The following is a 20,314-nucleotide window of genomic DNA, read 5'->3' on the forward strand; positions in this document are numbered from 1 at the left end:
ACTGTAGGACTTATCCTCCTCAGAATCAACAACAGGGAAGCAACAACAAAAATAACCGCAACAACAACATCACCAACACTGGCGGAAACAATGCAGGACCTAGCCACACCTGATATGGATGTGGAAGGACTGAACATTTCCGTCGAAACTGCCCTAACAACAACAATCCCGGAAATGGAGGAACAGGAAGGGTGCTGATCATGGGTCAGAGGGAGGCGATTCAAGATCCCGCTGTTGTAACTGGTACGTTTCCCCTAAACCACACTTATGCATGCATCCTATTTGACACCGGAGCAGAGCGAAGCTTTATGAGCAATAAGTTTAAACATTTATTGAAACAACAACCCCATAAGCTCAATGAAACCTTTATGGTGGAAATGGCCAATGGGAAAACCGAATCCACTGTGGAAATCTACATCGGATGTACCCTAACCCTGAACCAACACGTCTTTCGAGTAGACTTAATGCCTATTTCCATTAGGAGTTTCGATGTGATTATTGGCATGGACTGATTAAGCCCCCACCATGCTGAAATTATGTGTCACGAGAAGGCCGTTCGCCTTCACCTTCCCAATCGTGAAACCCTAGTTATTTACGGAGACAAACCTAGCACGCACCTTCGCCTCATCTCGTGCATCCAGGCACAGAAGCATCTGCGAAAGAACGATTTGACGTTCCTGGATCACGTAGTGGATAAAACCAATGAAGAGGTTAGCATTCAAGACATTCCAGTAGCACGTGAATTCTCAAACGTATTTCTTGAAGATCTTCCTGGAGTACCCCCAGAGAGACAAGTTGAATTCCGAATTGATCTCGTTCCAGGAGCAACTCCCCTCGCTAAATCGCCTTACCAACTAGCTCCTACTGAGATGCAGGAATTGTCCAGCCAACTCAGCGAACTCCTGGGCAAAGGATTCATCCGACCTAGCTACTCGCCATGGGGAGCTCCGGTCCTCTTTGTCAAAAAGAAGGATGGATTTTTTAGAATGTGCATCGATTACAGAGAGCTAAACAAACTCACCGTCAAAAATCACGATCCACTCCCACGAATCGACGATCTATTTAACCAGCTCCAAGGAGCTAGTTACTTCTCTAAGATAGATCTACGGTCCAGGTACCATCAGCTCAAGGTACGGGAAGAGGATATTCCCAAAACTGCTTTCCGAACTCGTTACGGACATTATGAATTTGTCATAATGCCCTTCGCTCTAACAAATGGCCCTGCCGCATTTATGGACCTGATGAACCGAATCTGTCGACCATTCCTCGACAACTTTGTTATTGACTTCATTGACGACATTCTAGTCTATTCCTGAAGCGAAGAAGAGCATAGCAAACATCTCCAACAAATCCTGGAAACCCTACGAGCGGAAAAGCTATACGCAAAACATTCCAAGTGTGAGTTCTGGCTCCGTAGCGTGAACTTCCTAGGTCATGTTGTTAGTCGGGAAGGAATTCATGTGGATCCTTCTAAGGTCAAAGTCGTCGAAGGGTGGGCAGTCCCGACGACACCCACAAAAATTCACCAATTCTTAGGCCTAGCAGGCTACTATAGCAGGTTCATTCAAAACTTCTCTAAGATCGCCAAACCACTTACCTCTCTTACACAAAAGGGCGTATCATTCAAATGGACGGACAAACAAGAAGTTGCATTCCGAACCCTGAATCAAGCCCTCTGCAGTGCCCCGGTACTATCTCTACCAGAGGGAACGGAAGATTTCGTGGTCTAATGTGACGCATCAAATCAGGGTTTAGGTTGCGTCCTCATGCAGCGTGGAAGAGTGATAGCTTACACATCCCGCCAACTAAAGACACAGGAAGTGAATTATACAACCCATGATCTGGAATTGGGAGCAGTGGTCTTTGCTCTGAAGATTTGGAGGCATTGCCTTTATGGTACGAAGTGCACCATCTTCACGGACCACAAAAGTCTCTAGCACATCTTGAATTAGAAAGAGTTGAATATGAGGCAACGAAGATGGGTTGAACTATTAAATGATTATGAGTGCGAAATCAAGTACCACCCAGGCAAGGCCAATGTGGTAGCTGATGCCTTGAGCTGGAAAGAGTACTCTAATCGTCGTGCGAAAACTCTCTCAATAACCATCCAATCTCACCTAACCACTCAGATCGGGGTATCCCAGTCAGATGCCATGAAGACGGAAAACAGAGCAAGCGAAGCATTACGCGGAATGAAGAAGAATCTAGATGTAAAGGAGAACGGAGTATACTATTTCATGAACTGTATTTGGGTCCCTAAACTCGGAGGATTTAAGGAGGTAGTCATGAATGAAGCTCACAATACGCGATACTCCATCCATCCAGGTTCGGACAAAATGTACTTGGATATTAAACAACATTATTGGTGGCCTAACATGAAGGCAGAAATTGCCACCTATGTCAGCAAATGCCTTACTTGTGCCAAAGTAAAGGTGGAGTACCAGAAGCCCTCGGGGTAATTACAGCAACCGGTGATCCCCGAGTGGAAATGGGAAGGGATTTCTATGGACTTTGTGACCAAGCTACCCAAGACGTCAGATGGATTAGACACTATATGGGTAATAGTTGACCGACTGACGAAATCCGCCCATTTCCTACCAATAAAAGAATCCTACAATATGGAGAGACTGACACGATTATACATTCGAGAAATCGTGAGACTTCATGGAGTACCAGTGTCTATCATCTCAGATAGAGAAAGTAGATTCGCTTCACGTTTTTGGCAATCACTTCGGAAAGCACTTGGAACCTATCTCGACATGAGCACCGCTTATCACCCACAAACGGACGGTCAAAGCGAACGAACCATCCAGACGCTCGAAGACATGCTTCGCGCATGTGTGATAGACTTTGGGAAGTCTTGGGATACCCACTTACCCTTAGTTGAATTCTCGTATAACAATAGTTATCATTCGAGCATCAAAGTCGCTCCTTTCAAAGCACTATATGGACGTAAGTGTAGATCACCATTGTGTTGGGCTGAGGTGGGCGACACCCAGCTAGCAAAGGAACTAGCATCGGACAAGGCGTTAACGGGACCGGAGATCATACGTGAAACAACAGAAAAGATAGTTCAAATTAGAGCTCGACTACAAGCCTCACGTGACCGACAAAAGAGCTACGCTGATAAACGACAAAAGCCCTTAGAGTTTCAGGTCGGGGATCGAGTGTTGTTAAAAGTTTCACCTTGTAAAGGGGTCATTCATTTCGGAAAATGGGGAAAACTGAACCCACGATACATTGGACCTTTCGAAATCGTTCACCGGATAGGTCCAGTGGCGTACAAACTGCAGCTACTCGCTGAGCTAAGCAGTGTACACCCCGTGTTCCATGTTTCTAATCTAAAGAAGTGTCTATCAGATGAAACTCTCGCCATTCCCCTTGACGAGATTGAAATCAATGAGAATCTCCTGTTCGTTGAAGAACCAGTCGAAATCATGGACAGGGAGGTGAAGCGTACTAAACAAAGTCGCATCCCGATCGTGAAAGTACGGTGGAACGTGAAGCGTAGGACAGAATTCACGTGGGAACGCGAAGACCAAATGAAGCAAAAGTACCCTCACCTATTCTAGCATTCTCAAATCTAGCTTTCAAAAGAATTTCGGGACGAAATTCCCTCTAACGGGGGGATGATGTCACAACTAGAAAATTTTATGCCTTGTAACTACAACACTTATGTCAACTATGAATCAAAAACATGAAAACATGCATTATGCTTACTCTATGACAACAGAATTTCAATCAAACACCTCATACAAGCATTGCAAATAATCAACAAGCAATTGGAAACCATAGAAGTTCTTGTTTAGGTCCATTTTGGACTAGGACTTCCTTATTGGACCCAATAGGCCAATAAGCTTCCAATTGGACTATCTTGGGCTTAGAACTCTTAAATGGGCTCTAATTGGACCCATTCCCAATCATTTCAATATTTTTGGGCCATATTGGGCCTAGAATGAAATAAATTATTTAAATGAACCATATTGGGCCATAATTAATCTAATTTAGCCTTAATAGGTCATAAAAATCACATTTATAATTAATTGGGGCCAAACATCACTTAACATAACCATGAAATGGGCTTAAGCATACAAGTCCCAATCCTCATCTTTTTCTCTCCAAATCTCGGCCCAAGCCCAACCAAAGAAGGAGAGTTGACTTTCCCATGCCACCTCACATTTGTCCATAGGATTCCAATGCACGATCTCATGTTTTCATGCAAATCACTTCAAAAACATCTCTTTTCTTCTCTCTCTCTTGCTCTCGGCCGAATCCAAGCACACACACACACACGTTTCACTCACAATTCTCTCAAGAAACTCTCTCATTTCTTCTCCATATTTTCGAGATCTAAGAGGTGTTCAAGGGATTTCTTCCATAAAAATCATCATCTAAGGTAAGATATTGCTTAGATCCATAAGCTATCAATTTCATTTCATTCAAGAATCATCTCTTAATTCATTCAAACTTATGATCTAGCACCTTAGAAGCATCCAAGTTCGAGATCTTCCAAGAAAGGTTGCTAGGATCGAATTCTTCTCATCTTTTCCTTCCAAAACTGAAACCACACCCAAGGTGAGTTTCATACCTCCTTTCTTTTCAGTTTTATGAGTTTTTATGGGGGAGAATACAAGTAAATGTGTAGATCTATGTGTAAATGTATGCTATGTGTGATTTGATGCATGTTTGTGTGTGATATCATGTGTTGTGATGAAAATGTTATCCAAAAAGTATGTAAAAACCGAGATCTAAAACCTAGGGAAGGAAATAAACATAACATAAACTATTTTACCCTAATCAATTCAAGAAATATAACTCATATGGTTAGGATGAACGTGCTTGGACATAAAACCCATTTTTGGGCTCAAATTGTTAAAAATGCAAAACTAAGGGCCCAAACCGACAAGTTATAGTTTCTGGAGGGTCAAAAGAGTCCAAACAGTTTCTATAATAATTTTTCTGAAACCGAACATTTTTTAAGGACTAAAAATGTAAATTTTATACTTAATGGGCTAAACTTGGGCTTTTCGGCCCAATAAGCCTCAATATGCGAGATTTTTAAGTTTGAGGGGCTGAAAAGGAAGTTTTTTTTGTAAAACATGGGATTTAAAGTGTATTAAAACCATTTCAAAGGTCAAAAAGAATTTTCAAATTCAAAAAGGATCAAAATGTAAAATTTCCTATTTTGGGCCAAAATTTTAAAATTTGCGAAAGTGGGGGTTCTAACCGAGAAACTTCATTTTTGAAGGACTTAAGTTGTTTATAAATATGGGCTGAAAATGTCTTTTCATAAGTTTTGATATTAAAGTGTTAAGAAAAATTGGTTTAAGGACTAAAATGGAAATTCTTTTATATAAAAGACTAAAAGTGTTAACTTTATAAAAAAAGGGTTGTGAAAAGGTAAAATTCTTACTTTAGAACAAACAAATCCCTTAAGACAGAATACGAGATCCACGACTACCGGTGAATCGTAATAACAAATACACTTTCAACACCAATATCGTTATCAAACGAATTGATTCGGTCTCGAATCAATAACAAAACCAAAAATCAATAAATCGTATTACTTCAATAAACACGCGATAACTACGAGGAGTCAATATTCAATCTTTGGGCTTGAAAGTCTCAAATCGTGCTTGTTGGACCTTGCTAGCCTAATGATATGATCTTTGGGCCCGAAGGGAACATGCTTACATGTTAATGGGCCTTCTATGACCCAATTACATGTAAAAGGACTTTCGATAGCACTATTGTGCTGTTGGGCCCCAAGGGTCCATTAGTACTGCTAGTGAAGTCGAGAAGTCAAATGCGAGTCAGGCCAAGTGCCTTTCGCATTCCCGATAGCCTTGAATGACTTATGGAAATAAAGGAGGCTTCTTACCCTCCTTTCTCCTCGGTTGTGGAGCTATGAGAAACCGAGTAAGCAGATTCGTGTCGTTAAACAAGAGAAGTCATGGTGGTTGGATTATGTGAGTAGTATGGATGACGCCTCAAGGATCGCTCATAATTTGTAGTTATAAACTAGTCATTTTCAATAATGCGTGATTGTAACAACTCACAACCCTTAGTTAATCTAATGTCACCTGGGTAATAAAAAACAATCATCGTAACGGTATAACAATAAACAAGACATGTAATTTTATGTATTGGGAAAACATCGGGTTTTCCTGGGGCGTTCAACATTTTAACTTATGTGAAGTATACAAATTTCAACAATTATTCATGTTTTCAAAATCGACAAGCATATTTACAGATCTTCACACCTTTTTATAAACAATACTCTTTTCAGAAAATATCGGATTTTCTGGGTTTTCAAACTTCACAAAATTCATTTTCCATAACATTACTTATGAACTCACCAACATTTCATATGTTGACCCTTTTCAAAATAAGTTGTATTCTTAGGTAACAGGTAAACAGAAGAAAATGTATCAAGTTATATCATGGTGTTTTGCTTAGATTAATGATTGAACGGTTTATGTTATGGAATTGTAATGTTTAAAGCAATGTACTGAATGTAAACAATATCAGTTGTAATATTTCGATGCATGGTGATGAATGATGTTATGATTCATGTATAATCATTGTGATGGTATTCAATTAAGTCACAATAGCCCCCGGACGTTTCTGCCGTCTGGTTCAGGGGTGTGACAGGCTTGGAGCAGCAGGATACCTTTGAGACACTACGAAAGAGGCTATGTGAGGCCTCAGTGTTGATCCTTCCAGAAGGTATTGAGGATATCATGGTATTTTTTGATGCATCCATCACTGATTTCGGAGTGGTCCTTATGCAGAGGGGACTAGTGATTGCTTATGCTTCACGATGGCTAAAGTTGCATGAGATGTGGTATCCTACTCATGACCTCGAGTTGGGGGCAATGGTGTCTACCTTCAAGATTTAGAGACATTATCTTTATGGGGTCTGTTAACTGTATACACGAATCAAAAGAGTTTGAGATATCTTATGGACCATCCAAACCTGAACATGAGGTAGCGCAGGTAGCTGGACGTAGTCAAGGATTATGACTACCATATCCTTTACCATCCGGGTAAAGTGAATGTGGTAACGGATTCTTTAAGTCGTAAGTCGGATGGATCTTCAGTTGGAGAGATGTATATGAGGATATCCATTGATTCGCTGGTTTTGGGTTTGATCATAGAGACACAGGAAGAGGGAGTTCGGAAGGAGCATTGGAGACAGGAGAGGATAAGGGGCGAGATCGATAGTTTTATCACCGATAGTTGGGGGTTATTGACCCAGTGTGGTCGGGTGTGGGTTCTAGTTTCTGGTAGGATGAGGCAAATAGTGTTGAAGGAGCCTCGTAAGTATCGTTTTTCTATACACCCGGTAGCCACCAAGATATATCGGGATTTGAGATTGAGTTACTCGGGCAGTATATGAAGAGGGAGATAGCCTCATATGTATTGGGATTTGAGATTGACTTACTGGTGGTTGTGGATCGGTTGACCAAAAGTGCCCACTTTTTGACCATATGGGAGAACTTTTCGGCCAAAAAGTTGGCCGATGTTTATGTATGGGAGATTGTTTCTCGTCATAGGGTTCCGGTCTCTATTGTTTCAGACTGATATGTTCAGTTCACTTCCACATTTTGGTAGAAGTTCCACGAGGAAATGGGCATGAGGCTACATTTCAGCACAACATATCATCCGCAGACCGACGGTCAGAGTGAACGGACCATCCATACACTCAAGGATATCTTCCAGGCTTGTGTCATTGATTTTGGTGGGAGTTGGGATTCCTACCTACCTCTTGCGGAGTTTTCTTAAAACAATAGCTACCACTCCAGCATTGGTGCCCCACCTTTTGAGCTCTTGTATTGTCGGAGATGCCGTACCCTGGTATGTTGGGGAGAGCTTGGTCATAGCGTCATGGGAAGGAACAAAGTGTTCCTTCAGACCATGGAGCTTATTCAGCAGATCAGACAGACACTACAGACAACTCAAAATCTTCAGAAGACATATGCCGACCATCACCGATCAGAGTTGGAATTTTGGGTTGGCTATATTGTTGAAGCTCTCACTCTAGAAGGGTGTGATACGCTTCAAGAAGAGAGGAAGTTGGGTCCCAGATATATTGGACTATTCCATGTGATCTCCAAAGTAGGCAGTGTGGCCTACCGGTTGGACTTGCTGAGAGAGCTCAGTCAGATCCACAACACTTTCCATGTCTCTCAGTTGCGAAAGTGTGTGATGGATGGTGAGGCAGTGGTTCCATTGGATGATATTCAATTCTATGAGCACTTGAATTATATTGAGAGGTCGGTGGCTATTTTGGAAAGAAAGATGAAGGTCCTGCCCAATAAGGAGACATTTGGTAAAGGTTAGGAACCAACATCAGAAAGGATCTGAGTAGACCTGGGAGCCAGAGGTTGAGATGCGGGAGCATTATCCTGAGTTGTTTGCAACTGTCGACTTCGAGGACGAAATCTAGTTCAAGTAGGGGAGAATTGTAACATCCCAATATCAAGGTAATTTCAATTTCAACCCTATGTTTGTATATTACTACAATTTTGACCCTTGAGTCAAGGAAGGTTGTTAGATTGGCTTGATGTGGCAATTTTGAAATTTCAACCAAGTGGAGTATGTTGAGCATACGTTATACGCTAGGTGTACAACTTGTATGCATGGTGTATGTGAAGAAATGGTAAACCCTAACTTTAGTGTTTAGTTCATATTTAAACCTCATTATAGCCTCACATCTCATTCTTCTTTAGCATCCCTCTGTGAAAAAAAGTGTCTTCAAGCAACCCTAAGTGAGAAGAGTCCTTTTTTAAGCCTATATGAGTGTTTTGGAGCTGTGTTTGAAGAAAAAAAAAGGTGGTGAGAAGAGCTCAGATCTTCGAAGCATTTTGGATCTAAGATTCCCTCCATGTTTGCAACCTCCATGAGGTATAAAGCTTGCAACTTTATCACTCCATCTTGTAGATCTAGACATTTCATTCCATTAAGTTACTTTTTGTCCTAAAATAGTGATTCTTGAACATTGCATGTTCTTGACTCAATAAGTCATCCTTTCAGACCTTAAGAAGGGTCTTAAATCATAAAAATATGGTATTGATGATTATTTTTGCTCCATGTACTCTTTAGAAGGTCTTAATGCATTAAGATGTTGTACTTTGGGGTATTGGCCACTTAATGGACATGCAAATTCGTAAATTTGGAAACTTTATGACTCTTGAGGGTAATTTAGCCTTGGATCTGAAATTTGGACGTGAGAACTTAATGCATTACGCACTTATTGAAGATTTGGGAAGTCTAGGTGTATTCCCTGTGCAACCTAGAGTACGCAGTACGTACATGGTCAACCATCCCGACTGCGGTCAAGAATCGAGTACCCCATGCGTACCTTCAGAGTACGCTCCGTGTACAAAGCTGAGTTGACTCGGTTGTATTGACTTCATTGACTTGCTAACATTAACCACTTTTAACTTAGGAATATTTTGAGTATTTGAGCAATAGTTGAGTCTTGGTCTCTATCTGTTGAATATGTGACTTGTAGAGCTAGTATTTGGAGCAGTTATCATTCAGCTTTTCGTCAGACTGTGAGGTGAGTTTTCCTCGCTGTACTTACAGGTCGAAGGCACCAAGGTCGGCCCAATGGATTAGATGTCCTATTATATGATAGTATGTTATTATTCTATAGAGATCTATTAGATCAATATCCTAGTATATAGGATGTTAGCATGTGGTAGTGATCTATAAATCGACATGTTTGTCTGATGTCTGGTTATATGTTAATATGTTATGTGTATGTCGACATGTTATGGGTCGTTGGGTTAACGCGGTCCTGCTTTGTGTTGAAGACCAAGATACCCAGGGCGGTCCGGATAGACTGTAAGCCCTAGGAGGCGGTCCAGTCAGGCCGAACGCCCGACAAACGGTCCAGATAGGTTGTAGGCCCTACGAGGGGGTCCAGTCATGCCGAAGGCTCGAGAGTGAACCAGATAGGTTGTAGGTCCTATAAGCTGGTCCAGTCAGGATAGAGGCTCAGTTATGCCTCCAAGGCAAACCCAATTTATTGAGTCATCCCGACAGCCACCAAGGCTTTTAGGTTCAATTTTCCACCATAATCACGATGTACATTACATAACAATTCAATCTATATACAAAAAATATTACATAAGTTATATTTTAAAGGTAGGACAAGTTTTACTCATGTTATTTCCAATTGACTATTGGAAGTTTCAACACTTAATCCCTTGTCCTTCGCCTTGTCCTCCAAAACTGTTACAACCATAATGATTTTTAATTTTTCACACTTTCATCTACAATATCATTGTTACTATAAAACAACTTATGACTCATTAAGCCATGTGCTCCCTTCTACTCACAGTGAATCATATTTTATGGTTAGTAAACACGCTTGTCTTAATTCATTAAGACATAAGTTAAATTATATTATTTCATTTAATTCACATTCCAATCACCTTATTCCAAAGATGAACCATTTATGCTCAAACCATATCTTTACTATAAATTTTATACCAACTTTATTATACTTCATGGATTCCACTTCCTTATGTCTTAATTCGTCAAGACATACGATCTCTTTGATGCCAACTCAAGATTTCTAAAAGTAGGGTTTGTCATCACCAGCACCCATCTAAGAGTCAAGCCATGAATTTAGCACCAAATATATGAACTCAACCTGTTTTTTACTCAAATTACCATAATATACTAAGATTTCCAGTATAAACATCATAATCACGTATTAGGGTTATCATCCATCTACCCAATTTATGTAAATTTCATGGAGGTTTCAAAGGATTAAGCTTATCAACTTCTATATAAGTTCAAAGGTGATACTTTGGTGCATTTTTCTTCAGTCTCTCTTCAAGTTCTAGTGATGTAGCTGAGCAAGAATCACCTAAAGTTACCTATTTGCTTCCTACTATGTGGTTGGGTGTGTTTTTGGGCGAAATAACGAGCTAGAAGTTTTCTATTTTTTTCATTGATGTCATAAACGCGTTGCAACTTAATAATCGATGCGTTGCGACCAAGCGCGTCACGTTTTCTTCCCAAATGTCGTGATTCAACACATATCCTAACATCTTGTTATGCGTCACTAAAACTCATATCAACCTACTTTCAAAAGACGCCGCGTTTCACACATTTGCGCCGCGATTCCCGATAGTATATTGCTATCACTATTCAACTTCAATAACTTGCATCATGCCTCATGCGTCACATTCTCCGTGTTCGTGTTGTGTCGTATTTTCGTTTGACACATCGTGTCCTGATCATAGACGCGTCATGCTCCAGATGTAAAATCAAAATCTCTTATTCCTTATTTGTCCTTCTTAACCCAATCAACCATACATGTAATTTATTTCCTTCAGTTTCACTATATGTTACAATCACATACATATTAACACAATGCTCCATATCTTTAGCCATGCTATCTTACAATTTATAAATAAAATATCTGAAATGCCCCTCCTTGAAACTTATTAAGTTCTTCGTACACTTCACAAGTTTTACACACTAAGTCATTCTCATTACACTACAATGTTAAGAGGGTATTTTTTTTCAAAATAGGACGTTACATTGCATGAATCATTCTACATGCAAATACAACGTCGTCTTGACCATTTTCAGAGAAAGGGAATGTCTTGCAAAATGATGTGTTTGTTATCGAGCTTTGAAGATATCTTAGGAATTTTTAACTTTTTATTTTAAAAAAAAAAACTTTGAATTACAGAAAACTAATATAAACCTTTTACAAATATATATTTTATATACATTGTAAAGATTCAACTAATATATTGTTGCTATTTTTTATTTTTATTTAGTATATGTTGCAGATAATTAATATATTTTAATAAATACAATGTTGATTGAACAATTTAAAAGGTCAAGATTATTTTTATCTAATCACCTAAATGGAACACATTATTAAATTACCATTATTAGATATGCATGAAAAAACGACAACAACGAAGTCTCTAACAAATGAACGATATAGAAGCGATTTAAAGCATCAAGAACAATAAGAACCTAAACTAATTTCTACTTCGCACAAAAATAATACTAAAAAAGGTTGAACGTGTCACTAGAAAAAGATATAAAACAACACGTATTAAAAAACAACACATGTTATGTATTTCTTGAGAAAAAAACTGAGAATTAAGCAAATTGACTTGCACATCACTAAGTAGAAAATGACTGGATGACAGCTATCATATGAGTTTAAAGTTTTTTTTTTTTCTTCAGAAAAATAATAACTGAAGTTGGAACTTAAAATTATCGATCCGTTTTTATTATAGTTAAATTTTATTGGTATTTTTTATACGATATTGTAACTTTTGAAAAGTACTTTTAATTTTTTAGTCAAAATATTTTATTAATTCTATATGAATTAAGTTCAATGCATATCTTTTTGTCAAAAGAAAATAAGAAGTATGAAACAATCTAAACATCATAAAAACAAACAACGTGTATGTTTAATGTTTCCATTTTCAGCAAAAACAAATTCCATGAATTACATAACAAAACAAAAAAGTTAGATACGAATGTTGAAATTAAGCCTGCGTAAATATGTGAAATTAATGTTATGTATTTTTTTAATATTTTTCTTAGATACAATGGATAAGATCATGTATAATTTAAAAAGCGCTTATGCCGTAACTCATAGTATACGGATGATTGTTTATATTTAGTACTCTATAAGAGTATTCACAATCGAAGTTTAAATTAGATGATTACTATGATTAATAGAAGTTTAATGAAGTGTGAGTGATGATATGAAAGAGAGTTGAATGAGAGAGTTGTATGATCATTCAATGGTTCAATGGATTTAATTTTTTTTTTTTCCGGTTAAATTTCAAACCAAATATAGAAATCCATTAAACTTTATAGAGTATTAGAGTTGAATGAAATATAGATGTTAAAGAGTATAGTCGAAGAGCCAACAACATTCACTTGGTACATCACTTCATGTTATTTTTTATTTAAAATTAAATAAAAAAATATGATAAAAATGCAAATATTTTTTTAACTAGTTTTCCATTCATTAAAAAAACAATACATTAGTTAAAATCGAGAATTAAAAAAAAACAAAAAAAAAACATAAAAAACATAAAAATTTCGAAACATAAAAAACTACTCGTTATTTTTATATCTCGTTCAGATGGATTCTTTCATTGCGAGAGAAATCTCAAAATCTTCGTCCTCGTAGTCGTCAGCTTTCATTTTCAATATATCAAAATCGGTTTTCATTTGTAACGATGTTCGTGCGTCTATCATTTTTTGTTATATCTGATTCAGCATCAACACCTTCATCTCTTGTACTTTCACATATCGATCAAATTTTTCTCCAAAATGATCGATAATGCTAGAACCCGAATCGGAAGCCGCTTTCCTTGCTCTATGTCTTCCTATCAATCGACGAAGAGGTTTTTTATCTTCAAGATCCACCGGTTCATCATTGATGTCGATTTGCGTTCAGCCGTCCAATTGTTGTGAACTTTCATTGACATTTCTTGTACGTTTTGAACTAGAAGAAATCCATTATGTCATTTGTTTCCATTTTGGAGTATCCTTCAACTTTAGGCGAGGCTTGAGATATAAAAAAGTTATGCGGATTATTTTAACATTCAGAAGGCGATGAGATGTTTTTCAACAAATTCGACCAAATGGCAAATATCATGTTGAATCAATAAGCTTAAAATTGAAATGTCATTAAAAAAAACTAGAAGTACAATAAACATGGAGTAAATGATTACCTTATCGATGATTGACTGTACAAGAATAAATATTATATTTAGAACAAAGAAATACATAACAATATTCTGTCATTGTTTGATGGACTATATATCATAATTGCAAAACGATAATGATGATAAGTACAACGATAACAATGAACGTTAGTTTTTATTATGTAGGTTTTAAATTTTAATTATGTAATTTAAATTTTCTAAAGTGATATATATATATATATATATATATATATATATATATATATATATATATATATATATATATATATATATATATATATATATATATATATATATTAATTTTAAGTTAATATTATATTTTTAGTTTTAATTAGTTTTAGTCTTTTTAAATAATAAAACCAAAACTAACATGGTAATATGGAGTTTTTAGTATTTTCATGGCGCAAAGTTAAGTAAGTTAGATCGTTTCTTGGTTTGCAATAACTTCCTGTCCATCCTTCCTCAGGTCTCCTATCAAACCACTCTCCAGTTATTCTTAGAGCTCGGTGTGACGACCTTGCCCCCCCCCCCCCCCCCCTTCTTTCAGGTTGCTTAACTCTTGGATGTTAAAAGAAGGTTTTGACACGATAATTATGAAAGTATGCTCGGAATTTGTGGGCTATGGCACAAAAGATATGTGCTTGCTGAACAAATTAAAACAATTAAAAATTACCATTAGATGATGGAAGGCAAACACAGTAAAAATGGAGAATGCTGAAATTGAGACATTGAAAAAAAAATGGTTGAAATTGAAATGGCAATGGAATCTAGACCCTTAATGACAATGGAAGCATAGGAAAGAACTAATTGGGGGGGGGGGGGGGGGGGGGGGCGGGGGGGGGCATGCAAAAGTAGTTACTTTAAATCTAAAACAAAGATCAAAACTCAAATGGGAGATAGAAGGAGATGAAAATACTCGATTCTTCCATGGTTACGTCAACAACAAAAACAGGAAAAATCATATACACGGTATCATGGCTAGTGGGATCTGGACGACTAATCCGATCAAAATCAAACAGGAGGCGGAAAATTTGTTTGAGGAGAAATTCAAGGAAAAATGGCCAAATAGACCATTATTCTGGAACACTGGTTTTTGTAAACTCTCGGACTTGGATGCTCGTCTCATCGAACAAGGATTTACCTTGGAAGAAATAAAGGCGGCAATATGGTCATGAGGTGGGGAAAAATCCCCGGGGCCGGATGGTTTCACTTTTACTGGGAGCAACTGAAAGATGATGTATTGGCGTTAGTAAAGTTCTTTGAAGGTGGTGGTAAACTATCAAGAGGATGCAACTCTTCATTTATTTCTCTCGCAGCTAAGTCTAAGGATCCGATTCACTTTAGTGATTTTAGACCAATAAGTCTGATAGGATCAATATATAAATTAATTGCTAAGTTGTTGGCTCTTATACTCAAATTGGTCATTAGGCAAGTCACTGATGAAATTCAATCCATATACGTGGAAGGTCGGAATATTCTCGAAGGCCCAATGATTGTAAATGAACTATGCTCCTGGGCAAAGGCTAGAGGAAGAAAGATGCTCCTGTTTAATGCGGATTTTTAGCAAAGCCTTTGACTCGATTAATTGGGCTTTCCTTGATTCTATCATGGAGAAAATGAATTTTAGAATAAGATGGCGGCTTTGGATTCATAATTGCTTAGAATCCGGAAGAGCTTCGGTGATAATCAATGGAAGCCCGACAAAGGAATTCTCTATGTCTAAGGGTGTAAGGTAGGGGGACCCATTATCCCCGTTCCTTTTTATTGTTGCAATGGAAGGATTAAATTTGGCCATGAAGACGGCAGTGGAGAAAGGTGTGTTCGACGGGATAAAATTCCCAGATTTTAATATGTGTGTGTCACACTTATTTTATGCAGATGATGCATTGTTCATTGGAGAATGGTCTAAGAGAAACATAGAAAATTTGGCAAGGATCTTATGATGCTTTCACATCTCGTTTGGATTGAAAGTGAACTTCAAAAAGTCAAAAGTGTTTAGTGTGGGTGCTTCCCTTATGGAAATTTCGAATTGGTCAGCCCCTCTTGGATGTGAACCATCGTCGATTTCGTTTACTTACTAGGGTATCCCTGTTGGTGAGAATATGAGTAAAAAGAATGCATGGAGGCTGATCTTTGAAAAGTTCCACTCCAAGTTGTCTACGTGGAAAGCAAAAGCATTGAGCTTTGGTGGTAGAGTAACACTTGCAAAGGCGGTGTTGGGAAATCTCCCAACATATTTTATGTCTATATTTGTAATCCCAGATGGGGTTTTTGACACACTTGAAAAAATTAGGAGGAAATTCATTTGGTGTAGAGAGTATAACAAAAAAAAAAGTATTCATTGGATCAAATGGGATAAGATTATAGCACCAAAAAAGTTTGGAGGCATCGGGCTTAGGTCTATCAAAGCAATGAATATTTCTTCGTTAGCCAAATGGATGTGGCGCTTGAAAGCGGATGAATCCTCTATGTGGTCCAAAGTAATTCGAAGTATCCATAATCTACAAGGGCGGCACTAGTCTGTTTTCGCTAACACATCCAACACTGGGCTGTGGAAAAATATTATAAAAACACGAAATCACTATATGCAATATAACATTGACCTGAAGGAAATTCTGTCGTGGAATTCAACAGACTGTTGTTGGGAATCTGACTTTGTGAGAGATGGCAGGTTTATGGTCTGTCTGCTACGGGAGCGAATTGAATTGGCAGGATATATCGTCAACGACAGACCGTTTGCTTGGGATAAGTTGATTCCCTTTAAGATTCTATGTTTCATCTAGAGAGCAAAACTCGATAAAATTCCATCTGCTGTGAAATTAAAAAACAGAGGTATCATAATTCAAAATATTATGTATGGCATATGCAGTTCGGAGGAGGAAACATGCAAGCACATTTTGTTAACTTGTCCTGTGGCGATGGAAATAATGGATTCGATAGTTGTGTGGTGCGAAATTAGATGTGACAGATTTCTTTCGGTGGAAAATATGCTCATTTTCATCTCACGGTGGTCAAAGTGTAAATTTAAAAGAAGAATGCTCAATGCAATATTATGTGGAGCTTTATGGTTCATATGGATGGATAGGAACAAAAGGATTTTCGAAAAAATTCAAATAGTCTCAGTGAACACGGTGGAAAGAATAATAGTAACAACATTCATATGGTGCAAGCATAGAGGTTCATTCAAAAAAATGGATTGGAGAGTTTAGAATATTAGTCCTTTCCTTTGTTTGTAATTTTCTTTCCCCCATATTATTTGTTTGTTTTTTCGTTTTCTTTTTGTATTGTTAGTTTGTTCTCCACCTCTCCTTGATGTGGTTTTTATAATATTTGATGTTTTCCACAAAAAAAAAAAAAAAAAAAAAAAAAAAAAGAAAAAAAAAAAAAAGATAAGTGGTATGAAAGAGTTATAATATGATGTTGAGTTAATAACATTTTTGATCGAACAAGCATATCTTTTGTTGACATTTAAGAATACTATCAATACTAGGTTATAATCTACAGAAATTACAGTATAAATTTAAAAAAAGATTAATGGTTAAAAATTATGATTATTAAGCAATTATTTAAAAAAAAATATTAATTAAGAGAATTATATGATTGTTATGAAACTTTTATAACGATTGGTTCAAATAAACATATTAAACATTTATTTAAGATAGTGGGACATTATTGATGTGTAAATTAATGAAAAAAATTTGATGATATTATATAATTAAAAATAAAATTAAATTTAAAAAACAATCACAATCAATTATACAAATGAAAATTGGTATATGGCAAATTAAAAATTAAGTTATTGTAGTCAAGATATATGAAAAAAAAAATATAACAAATTAAAAAAATTAAGAATAAAGTTTGTTTTACTAATAATAAAAGATATTCTACAAAATAAAATTTTGCAAATTGTTTACCAATTTTAAAAATATTTTATACACTCAATATTAAAAGTTTTATTTGTAAGTCTACCTTCTTATCTAAACTTAACATTTTAAGTTTTCTCTATTTTGAACTTTAGATAAGGGAACATATGATTGATCATGTGTAAAAACACGTTCATTAATAAACAAATTAACATTCTGTAAGGATTGTCATTGACACTTATTAATTGTCATTGCAATAAAATACAATTAATAGAAATTGTTTTCTTTAGAATTTGAATTCAAGTAGTGTTATGTTCATTCCTAGAATAAATGTATGATTTCCACTATTACTTACAAATATGATAAGTGTCTCGATAATACATTTGCTCAAAGATATCACATGAGTCTAGTATCATTAATAAGCTATTTTTCTTATCAATGTTTCTTAGTAATATAACTGAACCATGATTTTCAAAACTAACTTATGATTAGGCAAACTTGAGATTTTAAAATCATTTAAAACACCATGCGAGTATAAATTGACACCAAACTGATCATGATAAAACTCATGTTAGCATAGTCCATGTGAACTTAAATCTTCGATTTCAACTCCTGGAAATAATGATAGCAAGCGATCATTTATTTTTCTGATAATTTTATTTTCTGGAGAAAATATTGCTCTTTCTTGAAAATATCCTGAAATGTTTGAGTTTTCAAGGTTGAAGTTTTAATCATTATTACATAAAGCTAAATAAAAAAAGAATATATTATACATCTCCATACACTAAATTTTACAAATCGAATGATAATGACAATACGAAAATTGTTTGGATTGTTTTCGATATATTCAAACAATTTGTAACCATATGCTCCCCCACAAGTTAACATATAGTTGCAACCCGCCGTAAAAAATAGGTGTACATCTTAAACAAAATGATTATATAATCAAATTTTAATACTTGTTATATGAAAGAAAAAAAAACTTTGAATCTTGGATGTGGACTTTGAGCTAATGTTTTGTCTTATCTTGATTTAGTGTCTCCATTTAACCAATTGCAACTAACATCTATAAACAATTCAGAAGAAAAAACATCTGATAAATGAAGTATTTTTATTAACAGTAGAATATAATAAATTATATATCTAAATGCTAATTAAATAATATCAACTAACCGAATGATATATCTTCTCGAATGGAAGATGAGATAATGGATTGTTAAATAAAATAGATCCAAAAAAATTCACACACTTTGTTTCTGTAGTGTTACGGATCAAAGTGAGCTTTTGATCTTGGTTAGTTAATTGAAAATTCCCCTCGTGGTTTTCGGCTAAGGTTGGGGATTTTATTTATAGGGATAATGATTTGGGAGGGTAATAAGGTTTCCAGCTTGTCCGTATTAGGTCACTAAGGTTTTTTTTTGTGCGTATTAGACCAATATGGTTGTTATTACCGTTTAAAAATAGTCCTTTTACCGGTTTTAATAGGTAAAAAGGACTATTTCTAAACGGTAATAGCAACCATATTGGTCTAATACGCACAAAAAAACCTTAGTGACCTAATACGGACAAACTGGAAACCTTATTATCCTCCTAAGTCATTAACCCTAATTATTTAGAAAACATGCTTACTAATCAATGTGACTGATTTGTTTGACTGAAAATAGTTGCTTCCATTTAAACTTATCTCACAACCCTTCCAGAACTTATAAGTCCAGAAACTCATATGATTGATAATCTTCATTACATAAATATGCAACATTTTATCAATAACTTCTTTTTTGTCATTTAAATGTTTACATGAACACATCCATATGTACAAAAACAAAATATCACTTTGATACCTCACATCAATGTCTACATTTGATAACGAATGGAAATCTAAAACTAACAGGGACTTGCAGATGATGCCTATTATCAATTATTTTATAAAAAGCAAATCCACAAAATGAACTAAGAAATTGAAGTTGCAAAATTAATCAAAATCATCACATAAACAAACACATACAGACTATATACAACACATAAACGGAAGTTTATAAAGCATGAAACTTAATGACAGGAAAAGTAAAAAACTTAAAGGAGACTTTATAGAAAGAAAGATCACTCTTACTTGCCACAAATGGTTGAAGACATCAACAAGAAGATCAATCTGACCATAGAATCCACATGTTGTCTGATTATGACTTCAGTAGATGAACTACTGAAACGTAAGAATTGCAATTGAACTCTACTAGCATTTGAAAAGGGAATTAGGGTTAAAAAAAATTTGGACCATTTCTTGATTTGTGTGTGTCATCCTTGCGGAGGGGCCATGCTAATCTTCTCTATATCGTTTCAATTTTATCGGATGTCCCCAAAGGGACGACTATAGATGAAGAGCTTCATCATATAGAGGAGTAGCAGGTTATAGGGGACGACGCGAGTTCTAAACGAAGTAGTTTACTGTTGATGGTCATATATTCTCAATGTCTTTAAAATTAGGGTTAATGACTTCGGAGGGTAATAAGGTTTCCAGTTTGTCCGTATTAGGTCACTAAGGTTTTTTTGTGCGTATTATACCAATATGGTTGTTATTACCGTTTAGAAATAGTCCTTTTTACCCATTAAAACCGGTAAAAGGACTATTTCTAAACGGTAATAACAACCATATTGGTCTAATACGCACAAAAAAAACCTTAGTGACCTAATACGGACAAGCTGGAAACCTTATTA

General features: G+C 36.2%; 1 non-coding gene across 1 annotated transcript; it reads right to left on the reverse strand.

Annotated features, from left to right (window-relative positions):
• Positions 1–19,862: 19,862 nt before the first annotated feature.
• On the reverse strand, positions 19,863–19,965 carry LOC144999423 (U6 spliceosomal RNA). The gene has a single exon (XR_013660893.1). It is a non-coding gene; the product is annotated as a U6 spliceosomal RNA (small nuclear RNA).
• Between the last annotated feature and the right edge of the window lie 349 nt (positions 19,966–20,314).

This window comes from Lactuca saligna, chromosome 5 (assembly GCF_052625555.1).
Source record: "Lactuca saligna cultivar CGN05327 chromosome 5, ASM5262555v1, whole genome shotgun sequence".
Classification (NCBI taxonomy): Eukaryota; Viridiplantae; Streptophyta; class Magnoliopsida; order Asterales; family Asteraceae; genus Lactuca; species Lactuca saligna.